The 17,111-nt window shown below is 51.0% G+C and overlaps 1 protein-coding gene and 2 long non-coding RNA genes across 7 annotated transcripts in view; 1 reads left to right on the top strand and 2 right to left on the bottom strand.

Annotated features, from left to right (window-relative positions):
* The window catches only part of TRAPPC9 (trafficking protein particle complex subunit 9), a 387,455-nt gene that overhangs the window by 182,974 nt on the left and 187,370 nt on the right, over window positions 1-17,111 (bottom strand). The gene's annotated exons all lie outside the window — the stretch shown is intronic.
* Window positions 7,504-8,007, bottom strand: LOC138446152 (uncharacterized). Its single transcript, XR_011259150.1, has 2 exons — window positions 7,787-8,007; window positions 7,504-7,582 (listed from the first exon to the last, which is right to left on the bottom strand). It is a non-coding gene; the product is annotated as an uncharacterized lncRNA (long non-coding RNA).
* On the top strand, window positions 7,853-13,369 carry LOC138446150 (uncharacterized). The gene is made up of 2 exons (XR_011259148.1): window positions 7,853-8,326; window positions 13,002-13,369. It is a non-coding gene; the product is annotated as an uncharacterized lncRNA (long non-coding RNA).

Here is a 17,111-nt window from a genome sequence, read left to right as displayed (position 1 = left end):
CCGCTGCTGCTTTTGAAGGATTCTCTCATATGTTGGTAAAAGGAGGCAGCCTGGGGTTGCGGTGTCACTGGGTTCCTCAGGCCTCACCCTCGGGGTCAGCCTCACTCGCCCTGCCTCAAGGCGCGCCCCACACCCTGAGCTCACTCCTGCTCCTGCGCCTCCTTAATGCTGCATCCCTCTTCTCTACCAGCCAAAACCCTCCTCTCCTTTGAAGAGCAACGGCGGTGAAACGGCAGCCCTTCGGTGAGGCCGATCCTGGGACGATGAACGCTCACTTCTCCATGCAGTCGCCGCTGTCTACACCGCCTCCGTGTGTTTCAGCAGACGTGCCTCTAGGACGGTTCTGTGACCCCGCACATCCCCAACAGCAGGCCTCTCCACGACAACATCAAACAGCCCACTGTCCCAACTCCACTCATGCACCTGGCAGGAGTGACAAACTCCTAGGCCAATTACACACGACACCCTGCCACCCTTTCCTGAAAAACAGCATGTCATTGCGTTTGCACAATAATGGGGTGTGTGAAACGGCTGGCATTGCTTTAACTCTCTCCTGTTTCACTCAGTGACATTTATTGATACATACCTAGGATTCTGTATGAGTTGCAGATTTCAATTCTACTGGCAAAAAAAAAAAGAGTAAGAGTGGAAAAACATGGAGGGACATTTTTGAGTTGATGCAAAATGAGGGCTCAGAGAAACAAGATGTGGGTTGACAGGCTACAGGGGGGCAGAGGGCTCTGCATGTGGGCCTGCCAGGCTCCTGGAGGCCAAGAGCCACGTCCGACCTGGCAGCTTCCCCCGTGCTCAGCACAGGGTCTCAGCAGAAGGAGAGACACGAGAGACCACAGAGATGCTGGCGCTCACATTCTAGAGGCCTGGACACCGGAGGGCTGAGCGGATGGCGGGAAGCCGTGAGGGGGGAGAAGCCGCAGATGCCTGTCCTGCAGTCTTGCAAACACCGGTCTGTGTGTTCTGGCAACAGGATACACCAAAAGTGTTTCAGTGGGACTGGTTTGGGACCTGTGTGATTCCTCGTGGTCGGTGCAGAGAGCACATGCTGACCTGCAGGGAGCTGAGTATGGAGGAGGGACAGTATCACGGTCTGGAAGTGCCTGCTGGTACACAGAAGACGCCCCCCTCTCTATAGGGCTGTAAAGACCCCTGCCCACGGGACCCCTGAGAGCTCTGCCCTGGAATGTAAAGTGACAGCACGTCTTCCCCGCACGGGGACGGAATGAAACTGTTAGTTCACATGACAGTCGTCTCTCTTTTCTAACAAGCACACTTTTGTGCCAAGGCAACGGTTCATGGTTTCAGCAGTCAGATACTGTCCCTCTGTGATAAAAAGAAGAAGGTGCTATATGAATGGTGAAGACATCTTGAATTAACAGCTTTTGCCACTTGATTACTTGTCCTGCTTTTTTTACTACTTATGGCTCCTTATCAAATCGAGAAGGCATGTGTAAAACGAGAGCATTCACAGAGAGACGGGGTACTGGTGGCAAGGCAGAGACAGAGCCCCCTGTGTGTGACTGGGCTGGCAGGGGCCCGTCAGAGTCCTGCCTTCGGGGGTGGGGGCGGGCTTCCAGGTCTCTGAAACAGTGGCAGCAGAGCAGGTGACAGCTGAGAACGCCTGCAGCTCGCATGTCCCCTTCCCCCCTTGTACCTGCTCATCTCCTACACGCTCCACCTAAGCAACTCCTTTCCCGAGATGCTCTCTGACCCCCACCACCACTGCACTCAGAACACAGCGTGTGACTGTGTTTGTGGTGTGTCTGCCGTCGGTCAAAACCATTCGCGATTCGTGCCTTTCTCCTAGGAATCCAGGACTCCTCTTGTTTCTAAATACTGGCTCTCGGTTTAGACTCACAGTCAACCAAGGCTCGACCCTTGCTGATGACGTGCGGCTCCTGACAAACAGGTGAGGAGACGGGAGTAGCAGGTAAGGTGGCGGTCTTCCGGGATCGCTTCTGAAGCCATGAGAGCGCTGGCGAGGACAGACCAGAGAGGCAGGCGTGGCCTCGATGGCTATGGGGTCCTCAGTGGAGGGACTGCGCCGCGTTCGGTGTGATTCCTCGCGGTCAGCGCAAAGGGCACATGCTTACCTGCAGGGGCTGAGCTGAACGGATACGGGTGAGGAGAGACCCATGAGTTTCCAAGATCAGGCAGCCTCCATGAGAAAATTACCACCGGAATGTTTAAAGTTTCAGTGGAGGATGGCTGCTTTACAATGTTGTGCTGGTTTCTGCCATGCAACGTGAATCCCCTTGCTCCTACCCCCGCAGCCCTCTAGGCTGTCACAGAGCACCGACCACCAGAATGTTTTTATTCTGAAATGGTCAATGTACGGGGGCTGAATCGGTAACTATGTGCACGATGGGATTCTCAACTAAACTACCCAGGATTTACTTAAGACCTACTATGTATAGCTGCTAAAATCAACACCTAATGAACGGCCATTTTGTTTTGCTTTTAGTATGAAAACAGAGACAGAGATCAAAACTCCCTGGTCCCAACACAGGGAATACAGACCTAAGGGAGTGGTGACGGGGGCTCATGACCTCTGACGACTTCCAGCACAGGCTCCCCTGGCAATGGGACGCTCTGCCATCTCCGTGGAGCACTTGTCAGAAGACATCAGAGAAAGAAAGGCCCCTGCACAGGAAACCCAAGCCACCCGGTGACAGGCACCCTCTGCACGGCTCCAGGTGGGAGTTTGGGGAATACGTATCTACAAGGACAGGTGAGAGGAACCCTGCAGAGTGTAAACATATTTTCTCTCCATGAAGCATTTTAGTCACAGATCCTTTCAACAGAATGTAGGCGTCATTCAGAGAAAAGCAGCAGCTTAGGAAAGACCTTTTCCTTCTTATTCAAACTTCTAAGTTTTGTTAATAGTAAATCTGGCTCTTGGCAATAGACCACCCATCTGATATCTCCCGCGTTGCACGGGAGAATTGCCATCTGCAATCCACTGACCTGAGGACAGGGTGCGGCCATGGGGTAAGGGTGAGCAGAGGGAAGAGCTGGAAGGCGATGTGGAGGCATCCTTTCCAACTGCTTAAATCCGCAGATGAAAATCCACAGAAGAGCGTGTCTTTGCTAAGGTCACGGGGTAAGTAAATGGATAGTCCAAGTGCATTAAAGGAGGCAAGTACAAAGTGAAAAAGTTCTTTGTTCTTTCAATACACAGATGCAGCGGACACAGACCAATGGGAGCCCACGCAGAGAAAGGACAGAATCTGTGAGCAGCTGAACCCATGCGATAACAGCAAGAGCTGACACAAAGGAGGGAGGGGATTCCAGGGAAGCTTAGGCACCATCTTCAAAGCTTTAAAGGACTGCAGGAAGAGGAAGGAGGCATGGATCACATGGACCAAGTAGTAGAACCTGGGAGATCCATGTCTAAGAAGGCATACTCGTGCACACATAGGAAAGGGCTTTCTCATCAGGCTAATAAAATGTGGGTTTCTGCACTCTTCATTTATTGTTTTGGTTGCCTGTACTTGGCACTGACCGAAGGGGTTGGTGGGTGGGTGGGTGTGTGTGGGGGCGTGTGTGTGTGTGTGTGTGTGTGCGCACGTGTGTGTGTGTGTGTGTACTACCTTGCATGGGAACTGTCAGCCTCCTTCGATGTCTCAGCTCCCTGCAAGCAAGGATTATGACAGACTCATCCTTACGCCTCCAGTGGTGCACTTGGCACTCCGTCACAGAACAGAGTCGCCTGGAAGGAGGCAAGGCTTCACAGAGAAATGGCATTTGAGTCATTTGAGAAAGAAACGGTGGCGTCTCGGGGCATGGAGAGAGGGCGGATGCCTTTCTCAGCGAGAGAGACAGCATGAGTCGAGGCACACAGGCCATGCGCTGTGCTCTGTGAGCGGCCCTGGTCACAGATGCCAAATGCTCCCGGAAGGCACAGGCACACAATCAACCCCTCGAGGACCACAGGAGGTGCTGTGGTCAGGGCACACCGCGGCCAAGCCCGCTGAGCAGGAGCGCGAGTGACGGACCTTAACATTTGGGGGAGACTTTCACTGGGAAATGGTACAGAATTGTGAATTACATAATTTTCATCCTCAGGGACATTTCCGTCAACAATATTCCTTATTCCAAAGAACAATTCAAACTCAGCTGACCTCCTAATGGAAACGGGCTGGTGGATAAAACAAGACTGGATAATCACCTGTTTTATGAAATTCTTAAATCAAAACAGCTTAATTAGTCCATTTGTATTTTGCAGGCAGCCATCAAAGCCTAATCAGTTTACCACAAACAACACTGCTCTGGACACTTGTTCAATCCTCATTCATAACAAATAATGATGCTTCATTGGGTGCAGCGATATCACATTGCCTAATAAATTAAATCAGCAAGTATTAACTACCTGAATTATGCATGAACCTTTCCACTGTCAATGCAAATATGCTTATTTTATCTGTGTTACTATATTAAGTAACTCATCCTTGAATTTCCCTTGCATTCACAATATGTTAAGGATTTTAAAAATACTAGAAGGAAAACAAGATTTTAAAATGATGGCAAAAAAAAGAAAAACAAAATCACTCTCTGAAGTTCTCAAGCCAACTGGCCACTGCCAAATCCAGACTGGGCACACACAGAATGTGCCCTCCAGCCCCAAGCTTTGAACACAGGTCTGCCTATAAACAAAGAGCACCCCAGCTCCCCTCCTGGAGGCACTGTGCTCACTTGACTTTTAAAGAATGTGAGCATAACAGCAGAATGACTTCACTGTAAAGAAGAAATAAAACTTCAGCCCAATCTTGCTGTCCTACCAGCACCGCCCAGGCTAGCACCGGTGCAGAGGGGCCAGAGCTCAAAGCCAGACCTCACCATCAAGGTCCACGGCCCACACAGTCTGGGCGCAGTAACGACCGAAGGCCTCCATTCGCCTCTGTTCCTCCTTACCCACCTTGAAGGGCTGGGGCTGGGGCATCTGGCAGACATGGGCGGAGCACTGGACTCGGCAAAGAGGTCTGAGGTGGCCGCGCTGGTCCCTTCTGCGGGCAGCCCCCTTTGGGCCATGTCCACGTGCACACAGTTCATAAATGGACGCGATCTCAGTGAACCTAGGTGACTCACACACACACACCTTCTAATGCCCACATCACACACCATTACTTAAATGGGCCATAAGCCACCAAAAATGTTCCCTGTCAGCGGGCATTCAAGCTGTTCTCATATTTGGTAATGCAGGTAAAGCCTGGAACAACATCTTCCTTTTCCCCTCTTCTCGAATCATATGAAGATGCAGGCCAGGGACAGAACGGCCATCACAGCACGAATCATATGCGCAACGACACACGGCCATCCTGAGAGACTGCACCAACTTACACCGGCGACAGAAACAGGTTCACATACCAGCCTCCACTTACGACCGCCAGCTCTGGACCTCACGCTTTAAAAACCATACACACATACACACACGCATACGTCCAAAACACATACACGCACCTAATGCACACATCACGCACACACATGCACGCACAATAAGCACACACATACACATGTGCCTCACATGTGTGCTTACCTACATGCCTCATACACACTCACGCATGAGGGATACACACATCATACACACACAGATACATCCATAATACACACATACGTATGTACATAATGATGGCTCAAAGGTACGTGAATTTTTCTGTGAATAATCAAAACAACTGGTAACTGCAGTGAGAATGAAAAATGACAAGCCTCGTTGGCAAATACATTGGAGAAACATGAACGGCACTTTTGCCCTAGAGCAGCTCCCAGCACACGGCTCTATGGGGCCGGCTTCCGCACCAGCCGCCTTGCCTGTATCATCCCACTCAAACCTCACAATCATCCTAAAAGGTAAGGCTTTTTGCTCTCCAACCGACAGATGAAGAAATTAAGACTTGGATGGTGCAGCTTTTCTAAGCCGGTATCGTTACTAAGTGACGGGGTCAGACTCAAATTCATGATGTTTTTAGAAAACAACAAAGCGATTCAATGGGAAAAGCAGAATCCTTTTTCACTGACAGACTCCATATAGGAAAAGACATTGGTTTTCCCTAAATTTATCTATAGATGCCTGCAATCCCAGTCACAATTCCAGCAGGATCCTCGGGAGGAATCAATGAGTTGATTCTAAAAATAACATAGAAAAGCAAAGCGATGAGAATAGAAAAGCGTGTTGAGAAAGAAGTTGGAAGACTCAAGCTACCTGATTTCCAGATTTACTACAAAGCTGCTACGATCAAGACACATGGTGAAAGAGACGCTGAAATCAACAGAAGAGAGTCCGGAAATAGGATTAGGCACACTGGCCAATTGCTTCTCAACAAAAGTGTACAGGCAAATCAACGGGAAAAGAAAAGCCTCTTCAACAGACATTGCTGGAGCAACTGGACATCTATATAACAATCAATCATCTACCATATACCTTGCACCATAAGAAAAAAATTAAAACCAAAATTAATAATGGAGCTAATGTAAAACCTAGAACCATGAAAGTTTCAGAAGGGAACAGGAGAGAAAATATTTACTACCTTGGATTGGGCAAAGGTTGCAGCCCACAGGGTCACAAAGAGTCAGACATGACTTAGCGACTGAACTTAACTTGTTGAATACAACACAAAAATCATGATCAATAAAAGAAAAAAAATTGGTAAATTTTACTCTATCAATATATTAGATTTCTCATCTTTAAAAGACACAAAAAATTAAAGCCCCAAATAACAGAAGGAAGGTGGTATTTGTAAAGCACAAATCTGGTAAAGATTTTGTGTCCAAAGTATACTTTTAAAAAAACTCTTAAAACTCAAAACTATGAAAATAAGTAACCTATCTCTTGCCAAAGAAGACATACTGGCAGTAAATAAGCAAATGAAAAGGTGTTTAACATTTGTCAGTAACTGGGAAATGACAGATTAAAAGCACATACCTACTAGAATCACTAAAACAAATATAGGACTTGGAAGACAGGGCCAGCGAGGGTGCAGTGGCCAGAGACAGATATCGACTCTGCAAAGAGCCCCAAGGTCCACAAAAGAAGAAAACAGGCGCCAAACCAGAAAGCTCAAGGTGCTTCTTAACCAGTACCTCCTGCGGTCCTCATGCTGGGCTATGGGGAAGGTGCTAAGATGGCCCACTGCGTCCTCGTCAGATCCCAGACCCCGTGTGCACCAGCCAGGAAGCCACTTCCTCCAGGAAGGCCCCTGCTGGCTCTGCAGGTGCAATGAAGGGCTTCTCGGAGAAGGTCCTCCAGCAGACAGACTGCCCACCTCCCCCAGGACACACCTCTCCACCACCACTCTCCCCCTCTGCCCGCTGCACATCACCCCCTCCTTCAAACCCCAGACGGGTGCCCTCCTTCTCAGACAGAGAAGACTGTCTGGCCTCGTCTCCCTTACTGTGTGCTCACTCGGGAAGAGTCAAGGTGAAGAGTTAAATCAACACATCTGAACATGTACACTTGATGCCGCTATAAGAAATTCCATATAGAGATGCAAATCAGGGAAAACTCCTTCATGGGGTCACCCCCGCCTTTTATTTTTGGTTTGGGAGACAGTCACACACATGTGTTCAGTCCCTGTTATAATGAAAACAAACAAAAAGCCTTCCATTACAAACATCTTGAATGGTCAAGGACATAGACGGTCATCAGACTGGCCAGACCAGCTACCCCGCTACCCCGCCACAGTCCAGGCACAGCCCGGTGCTTCTCTCCATCCTCGACCTCCAAGCCAAGCCTGGCCCGAGGAGGAGCTCCACCAGGGTTTCTTACGGCACTTACTGAACTGACCAAGGTCCAGCAAGAGCTCCGCCTCTCCCAGGGGGTCACGGGCACCACTGTTCACCCGGCACTTCTCAGGGCCCCGCCTTCCCTAACACACAGCACATCCTTACAGCAAGGTGGGAACTAAACAAAACCGGAGCTGCCTAACCAGACGAGGATGCCGGTCGGTGGAAGGAAAAGCCTTACAATCTGGCGACACATTTCCTCATTTGAAATGTGAATTTTTATCCAGACTACACAAAAGCCTCCTGTGTCTGTTATCAGACCCAACAGCCATGGGAAGATTACACGTTCTTATGGCCGGGGCCCAGCAGCAACCTTTTCTCAGAATTCAGAGGATGAAAGAACCCAACACGTCGCATGAGACAGCAGTGTGTCTTCCAGAGATGAAAGACGTACTGAGTGAACCGACGCCTCTTCGTCCTCCCCAACACAGGGAGCCTCAGCGGAGTCTCAGCTCCCAGCCTGGGTGGGGACAAGACGCCCGAGGACACTGGCAGAGAGAGAACACTCTGATTTGCCGACCAATGAAGACAGGTGAGACCAAGAGGAGTGCCACCGCGGCTTGATATTTTAATGCATTTTAACAACCTAATTAACATTAAGGTGATGACAGAGACACAAAGAGGGGGGCTAAGAAGTTAAGAATTATAAACTACTCTACTTGAACACACAGCTTTGAGTAGGCCAGTCGCTGACAAACTTATTAACTTCATATCTTTCCAGCCTGACGTTCAAATTAACTTTTCTGCTAGAAATAAAGGTTTTGCAAAAGATTGCTAAAAGGGAAAAAAAAATGCATTTGTTAAACAAAAGAAATCAAAATGGTCTGATTTGGTTTGAGATCACATGAGTGCAGGTAAAAATGTGTTTCAGCCAAGTTCACATTTGGTTGAGGTCAGAACAACGACAACATCCACTGCTGTGGAGTTTTGGGGGGAGGCGGACAGCCTCCCGGCACATCTGGTGCTGATGAACTGGGCCAGCCCTGCGGGAGAGCAATTTGACGGCCAGCAACAAGGGACTTTCGCTGTTCACACTGCTGGACAAAGCAAGTCTACTTCTGGGAATCTCTCCTAAGAATAGGATCTGGAATTCAGACAAAATCTTTCCAAGGAGATAAACGTTCATCACAATGGTGTCTATTAAGTTAACAATGAATGGCAACTTATTAAAGGTAGTAAGTTTGATAAACTTGTGGCTACCAAAGAAGAAAGCGTGGGAGGGATAAATTAGGAGTTTGGGATTAACAGATACACATTACTATACATTAAAAAGATAAACAACATGGTCCGACTGTGTGTCTCATAATAACCTGTAATGGAAAAGAATCTGAAATAGGATGCACGTACACACACACACACAACTGATTCACGTTGCTATATACCAGAAATTAACACAACATTGTAAACCAATTACATTTCAATTTTAAAAATTAGTTAAAATGGTAGTACCTAAATGTCTAACACTTGGAAAAATAATTAGAATATTCTGGTAACACCGTGCAACAGAGTATCATATAGCCATATAGCGACAACGATGCTGACTAAAAGGTACTATCACTGACTGAAGAAGCCAGGGTACAAAACAGCTACAACCTGGGAAATGGGAAGCACAAGGCCCCTGGCATCAGACAGGCAGGGTTCACATCTGACCTCTCCCAGGTATGAGCGGTGCAGGCTTGGTCCAACCTCCCAACTCGTCTGATCTTCAGAGTCCACGTGTATTAAAGGGGGAAAGTAAACCTTCCCTACAAGTTACTCTAATGAAAAACTCAGAATAGCATTTTGTCCTATGACAGGCACTGGTTCAATGGTGGCTGTGACTGTTACAACAGTGTGTGGAAAAGAGAATAAAAACAGAGATGGAATCAAATGTTGAAGAGGAGAGGAGACACTAGATCACTCAGAGCTTGCTGAGAGTGAAGTCAAAGTGTTAGTCGCTCAGTTGTGTCCGACTCTTTGCAACCCGTGGACTATAGCCTGCCAGGCTCCAGACAAGAACACTGGAGTGGGTAGTCTATCCCTCCTCCAGGGGATCTTCCCGATCCATGGATTGAACCAGGGTCTCCTCCACTGTAGGTGGATTCTTTACCAGTGAGCTACTTGGGGGAATGCAAAATGGTGCAGCCACTCTGGAAAATATTGCCAGTTCTTTTGCTGGTAAACTAAAGAGGCCACTGCCGGAAACAGTGTCAGACTTTATATTTGGGGGCTCCAAAATCACAGCAGATGGTGACTGCAGCCATGAAATTAAAAGATGCTTGCTCCTTGGAAGAAAAGCTATGACCAATCTAGACAGCATATTAAAAAGCAGAGACATTACTTTGCCAACAAAGGTCTGTCTAGTTAAGGCTATGTTTTTCCAGTAGTTATGTATGGATGTGAGAGCAGGACCATAAAGAAAGCTGAGTGCTGAAGAACTGATGTTTTTGAATTGTGGTGTTGGAGAAGACTCTTGGGAGTCCCTTGGACTGCAGGGAGATCCAACCAGTCCGTCCTAAAGGAAATCAGTCCTGAATATTCATTGGAAGGACTGATGCTGAAGCTGAAACTCCAATACTTTGACCACCTGATGTGAAGAACTGACTCATCTGAAAAGACCCTGATGCTAGGAAAGATTGAAGCCGAGAGAAGAAAGGGACGACAGAGGATGAGATGGTTGGATGAAATCACCAACTCGATGGACATGAGTTTGAGCAAGCTCCGGGAGTTGGTGATGGACAGGGAAGCCTGGCGTGCTACAGTCCATGGGGTCACAAAGAGTTGGACACAACTCAGCGACTGAACTGAACTTCCAGTTATCTTTCTTCGCATATTTCTTTCTTGGAGAGATTGTAATGCATATTTATTTTTTGAATCTTGCTACTTTTTATTCCACATAACATAAAACAGTTCCCCAAGTTGTTATAAATACTATATATACATAACAGTTTTAGTTGTTGAATAATACCCATTTTATGGATGTGCCAGAGTTTATGTAACGGCTCCTCTATTGTTCATCATTTAGTTTCCAATTTTTTCCTTATTATAAGTAAATAATTTTGCAAAGAAGATCTTTGTGCGTTAAGTAAATCCATTCCATAGTTAAGATAATTTTCTAAAGCTAGGGGATCAGGAATTGAATGCTAGATCCCAGAGAGATTCCTGACATTCCTGAGATTCTTGAGTCTATATCCTTGCTAATTTGGGGGGTTTCCTCACTGTTTTTGAGAATTTAGCCTCAGACAGGCTTAGTGAGAATCCTTGCTCTGACATTAACCGGCACAAACTTGGGCACCTAGGTTGACCTTTTTAAGTCTTGGTTTCCTAGCTGTAAATTAGGGATGACTGCAATCTACTCACGGGCTACTGTGAAGATGAACGATAACATACAAAGCTCAGTGCTTGGCATGGGTACTGTGTGTGTGCATACGCTAAGTCGCTCCAGTCATGTCCAGCTCTTTGTGACCCTAGAGCCCACCAGGCTCCTCTGTCCATGGGATTCTCCAGGCAAGAATACGGGGGTGGGTTGCCATGCCCTCCTCCAGAGGATCTTCCCGACCCAGATATAGAACCTGTGTCTCTTAGGCAGGAGGATTCTTTACCACTAGCGCCACCTGGAAGCCCCTCCATCAGTTCAGTTCAGTTCAGTTCAGTCGCTCAGTCGTGTCCGACTCTTTGCGACCCCATGAATCGCAGCACGCCAGGCCTCCCTGTCCATCACCATCTCCCGGAGTTCACTCAGACTCACGTCCGTCGAGTCCGTGATGCCATCCAGCCATCTCATCCTCGGTCGTCCCCTTCTCCTCCTGCCCCCAATCCCTCCCAGAATCAGAGTCTTTTCCAATGAGTCAACTCTTCTCGTGAGGTGGCGAAAGTACTGGAGTTTCAGCTTTAGCATCATTCCTTCCAAAGAAATCCCAGGGCTGATCTCCTTCAGAATGGACTGGTTGGATCTCCCTCCATAGATACAAGCAATAATTTGTTAACTTTGATTATCAACAAGGATGGAAATTTCCACATATGCTTAATTATCTGTTTATATCTCTGTGCATGTGTACTATTTTATTAAAGAATTTGGGGGGCCAGGCTGAAAAAACACGAAGAGGCCATTGCCATGTTCTCCAGCAACTGCTCACTCCAGAGTAATGAGGACCTATACTCACACCTGTACATGAAATTTTTTTTTTTCAAACTTTATTCACAATAGCCCCAAACTGTAAACACCTACATGTCCTTCAGTGGGTGAGTGGTTAAACTAACACTGCAGCATCCATTCTGTGGAATAACAGTCAGCCACGAAAAGGAATGAACCCAACAACCTGGATGACTCTGCAGAGAACTGCGTGAGTGTAAAAAATCAATCCAAAAGGCGTGTATGGTGTATTTATACCACACTCTTGAACAAATACAGAACTGGAGACAGACCAGTGGATGCTAGGGGTGAAGGAGAAGCCAGGGGTGCGGCTCTGAAAGGACACCAAGGGGGGTTCCTGGGGCGGTGGTCTGCGGCCTCCAGATGGCACCACGACGGCACTGTCCAGACTGGGATGCTGCTCTAGCTCAGCGAGATGTCACCACTGGGGGAGACTGGGTAAAGGACGCAGGGGTCTCTTTGTGTTATCTCTCACAACTGCACGTGGGTCTACAAATGTCTCAACATAAAAAGTTTAATTTAAAAAAAAAAAAAGTGATTGATCCTGGCAGTAGTACCATGGTTGAGCTTTCCTCCAAAATTTTTATATGTTTAGCATCTTCTAGAATAAACATGCTATGCTGTTATAAAGAAAACAAACCTCTGTAAATGTAAAACTGTCCATTAAAAGTCCTAAATGGATAAGGTAACAGAAGTATTACTCGTCCCCCACAAAATGCGGACAGAGAGACACAGAGAGACTGAGCCTTGCTTCTCTTCAAAGGCCATGACTTCTAGAAGCTGGGGCTCCCCTTGTTCGGGGTTTGCTGGCGCAGCCTCGGAATGTCAGGGGACCACCCCCCACCCCGCGCAGCCCACACGCTCACCTCCAGGGGGCAACACCAGTTGTGCTAATCACACCTTGGGTTCCCTCTGCATGATTTTGTTTACAGAAAGGATGCTGCTCTTTAGACTTTTTTTTAAAGTTACGAAAAGTTATGAAACCCACTTGACTACACCACCAAATATAAATTGCAACCTCTATCTTCAATGTCCTGAGAAAGCCACTGAATGTAAACCATCCTTCCTCTTCCAGGCAGCGGGCCTTTCTGCTGTGAGTGAGAATCATCGGGTCCCTTGAACCGAAGTGCCGGGCAGTGCAGCGGGCTCAGAGCCGAGCTCCCCGCGGACGCACACGCACGTGGGAGAGCACGGGGCTGTGATTTCACCGGGCGACACCTCTCCTCTGATCTGAAGCACACATCTCTCTACTGTTCCCCATCGGCTTAGAGACAAAGTGGGCACGTCCCCCACCAAGAGGCCCCGTGGAAGAGGAGAGCAGAGGAGAGCCTGCCCTGGGCAACGGGGAGCTGACGGCACTCTCCACCCGGGAGCCCCTCCTGGCTGTCGATGAACTGCCTTTAGTCCCTCTGATTGTTAAAAAATAAACGTTTCTCTTTCAAAGTGCTGTCAGAGCTCTCTCCTGAAGCGACTGCATCACAGCTCCCACCCCACAAGGCTGCAGCTTCCAGAAGGCTGGAGGGAGGAGGCACAGAGGAAGCCATCACAGGGGCGACCCCCAGGCTCCTGTTTCCACCCACAAGGACCTGCCAGGCCGTCAGAGCTCCCCTCCTCTTTCAGATTAGAAGGATGCAGTGAGACTTAGCTGTGCCCTAACCCCAGATGCACCCAAACTGAGACACGCGCTGCCGTGGTATAGGAAGTACGCCCGAGCAGACGCAATTCACCCTGCTTGGGTCGAGGTGGCTTTCCTTAAAGATTAAAACAGCTAATCCCAAGTGGGACTGCCCAGCTTCTGAAGCCCAGTCACCATCCCCACCCCCAGAGCATCTCTCCGGGCCCTGTCTCAGCACCACCCCCAGGGGTCTGGTCCACTCAGAACAAGGCGCAGCGGACAGTCCCCCACAGGGACCCACAGCCAGGCCTCACAGGGGCCCAGCTCGGCTCTCAAGGTGGTCCCCAGGCCATCTGCTCGTGGAGGGCAGGCCCTGTGAGCTGGGGGCAGGTTGTGTGGATACAAAACCTCCCTGTGCGACCTGTTAACCTGCTGGCCTCTGGGAGCCAGGCTGGTGCGGGTCTGCCCAGAGACACCGGCACACCCGGTGTGGCCAGGATAGAGTCTCAGAACCCGAGAAGCTGAGCCAGCCTGCAAGGCTGGACAGAAGACACGGGACAGAGGGGGAAAGCGCGAAGCAAGAACACACGGGGGTAGTCACGGAGGCCTAAAGGCCAGGCAGGCGCCCACACGCTTCTTAGGGAAGGCCAGGCCTGGCACCCGGCCCCAGCCCTCCGCCCTCCACCCAGGCACCCCTCTCCTGTCGCTCACCCCCGCCGCCCTGCGAGGTCTGTCCACGCGCCAGCGCCCATCACATGGGACAGCCCTGTGGCTTCACAACCCCTAGGCTGGACAACCACGGAAGACGCGCCGGCAAGACAGACACATGAGGCCGAGTGAGCTGGAGGAGCCCCGGCACCAAGCTCGGGACAGAGGCAGGCGGCCCACCCAAGTCCTCGCCAAGTTTGCTCACAGAGACCCTCAGGGTCGCTTGCGTCTGGGCAGCAACTCTGCTTTTGGGTGCCAAAATATTACTACGGGGGCGTCTCCTGCGGAAACCAGCAGGCTCTCCATGGAAGGTGACGGGAAGCTTCATTACAAAGTCACGGGCAGAGCTAATATTGGGGGAGACGATTAACTGCCCTGATCCAGATGAGAGCAGAGATGAAAGACGCGGGGCAGTCAGCAGTCAAGCAGGGCGCGGGGGCCTCTGAAGCCAGCTTCAAAGAGTTCTGATCTGCCGTCCTGCCCGCTGTGGCTCAGTCACAGAAATAACGGAGGATTCAGCATGCTCTCAGCCCGGGAACAGGGGAACTCAGCCCAGCAGTCTCATCTCGGCGGTCAGCGGCCCCCCACAGCCTTGGGACAGAGGCTGACCACCCAGTGCGGCTTTCGAGGCCTTCCGGGGCCTGGCCCACCCTGTCTCACAGATCTGCCCCTTGCCGGCCCCACGAGGGGCCCTGCGACCTGCCCCAGATCCAGAGCAGGTCCCCAGGCGGGCCCCCTGCCAGGCCCCGGCCCAGCAAGTGCCCTCCTTACCACAGTCATCCCGGGCGCATCACCCAGGAGCACAAGCCTGAGGCAGGGCCCCACCGACAGCGGTCCCCGGGCCAGCTGCTCTGCAGGGCCCGGCCAGCCGCAGTGCCCCTGTCTCCATGAGCACCCTCTGAGAGGCCGAGCTCCCCTGCAGTATTGTGAGCCTGCCCTGCCCCTATCCCACCCTCCATGACCCAAAGTGACCACCAGCGAGGGGCCTTTCAGCAAAGCTGGGGTGGAGGGGCAGGGGCCGGGGGCGGGCACATTGACAAAGAGCAAATACCCCAAGTGTGATCGTATCTGGTTGCTGGAAACAATGCTGACTTCGCAACAGACTTCTATACTTTTCACGTACTGGGACTTGTATACGAACATACAAGCTAAGGGATTTAGAGTAAAAAAAAAATTTCTTGGCTCTGCCACTTAGTAGCTGTGAGAACTTGGGTAAATTACTTAAACTCCTAAGCCTTATTTCCCTAATCTGTTAAATGGGATTAGGACATTTACCTCGAGATTATCGGAACAATTAGGTGGTGTGTAGACAATGCTTATTACATCGCCTGGTGCAGCATCTGTTGGGTGCTTTCATTGTGGAGACAATAAGCTATTTCAAAAGTCCCCCGGCTCACCTTTGTCCCTTGTCAGTGACATGCAAGCCACGCCCAGACCCTGCAGAGCCTGACCCCCAAACCCGCCAAGTCTGTGCGAGAAGTGCGCCCCCCCAGTCCGCGTGGCAGCAGACCCGTGTCTTTCTCACTCCCTGAGAAGGGGCTCTGGGTGCCGCCAGGCACAGCCTCGCCCGCCCTCCTCACCAGCTCAGGACCTCACCTGCAGAACCAGCCCAGCAGCCAGTGACCAGGCTTTGGAGGGAAGAGCTAAAGCTCCAAGGACCTGGGAGGTCAGCCCCGCCTGCTCACCACGGACCAGACACCGCACCATCAGGAGGCCTGCTCCACGTGGCCGGCCATGATCGCAGTGCTTCCCGCCCCTCAGACAGCCTCGCCAGGCCTATCCTCCCTCCGGGAGTCCACGTCTACACAGACCACGAAGCGGCCTGGCACGGGCTCCCCGCTGACCTGTCCCTCCTGGTAGCCCACGTCTTACCCCCCACTCCCTCCAAAGCAGTGGGTGGACGAGCCCACCAAAGCCCCAGCTGTGGACAGGGCAGAGGACCAGGCCTGCCTGGAATGCTCTCACACTAGGAAGTCAAGGCCAAGTGTGGGCCCCGTGTCTCGTCCTCTTTCCTGCTTCACTGTCTTTCAGACACGCACGCTTGGGTGGGTTTGGGGTTTTTTTCCTGCCTACTTCACAGACAGGAGGCTGGAAGGAGAGGAACTGGAGACGGGAAGGGTGCTGCCATTTAGGAGGCGGCTGCGACACGGGGGTGCAGGTGTGGACGCAGGGAGCTGGGCAGGGTTGCCCCTGACGCCACCGGCAAAGCCCTGGCCCTCTGTGCCCCACTGTTGGCCTGCAGGGACAACCTGGGTTGGACGGCAGCACCTCCTTTCACAGAGTGACTGTGCTGGATGTGTCCCAGGAGCTGGGACTGTGTGTGACTTGCCGGGATGGAGCGCCACCCCAGCAAGGGGGGCAGAGAGCCAGGGAGAAACGAGGCAAAGCTACAGGCCAAGCCCCCGGCGGCAGGGCCTGGCCGAGCCCCGAGGTGGTGAGGGAGGCAGGGGGCCGGCCCAGTGGCAGCAGAGCGGGGTGAGCTGCAAGAAGCACCCTCGGGAGCCCTTCTGTGGAAGCTTTTCCAACAGCACCTCCCTGTGCCTCCATCTCCCGCTCCACAGACCAGGACTAGTACCGGGACCCACCTCAGGGACCTGTGGAGGACCCAGGAGAGGACCCAGTGGGGCCGGGGCCCTCCCCAGGGGACATTGGCTGAGGGCAGGAGCTGGGATGCCCCACAGCCCCCTGGAAGAGACAGTTAGCAGGGCTGCTCCTGAGAAAACCTGACGCGAAGCGTCGCCCCTGGACCTGCCGAGAGCAGCGAGGCCAGCCGGCACACTGCCATGGACAACACCTGGAGCCCAGAGTGCCGTGGGGAGATGTGCCGTGACGACTCTTTTTCCATAGATGAAGGTCGTGGCG

Source organism: Ovis canadensis, chromosome 9 (assembly GCF_042477335.2).
Source record: "Ovis canadensis isolate MfBH-ARS-UI-01 breed Bighorn chromosome 9, ARS-UI_OviCan_v2, whole genome shotgun sequence".
Taxonomy (NCBI): Eukaryota; Metazoa; Chordata; class Mammalia; order Artiodactyla; family Bovidae; genus Ovis; species Ovis canadensis.
Note: the sequence above shows the minus strand (reverse complement) of the source record. Positions and strands in the feature narration are given on the sequence as shown.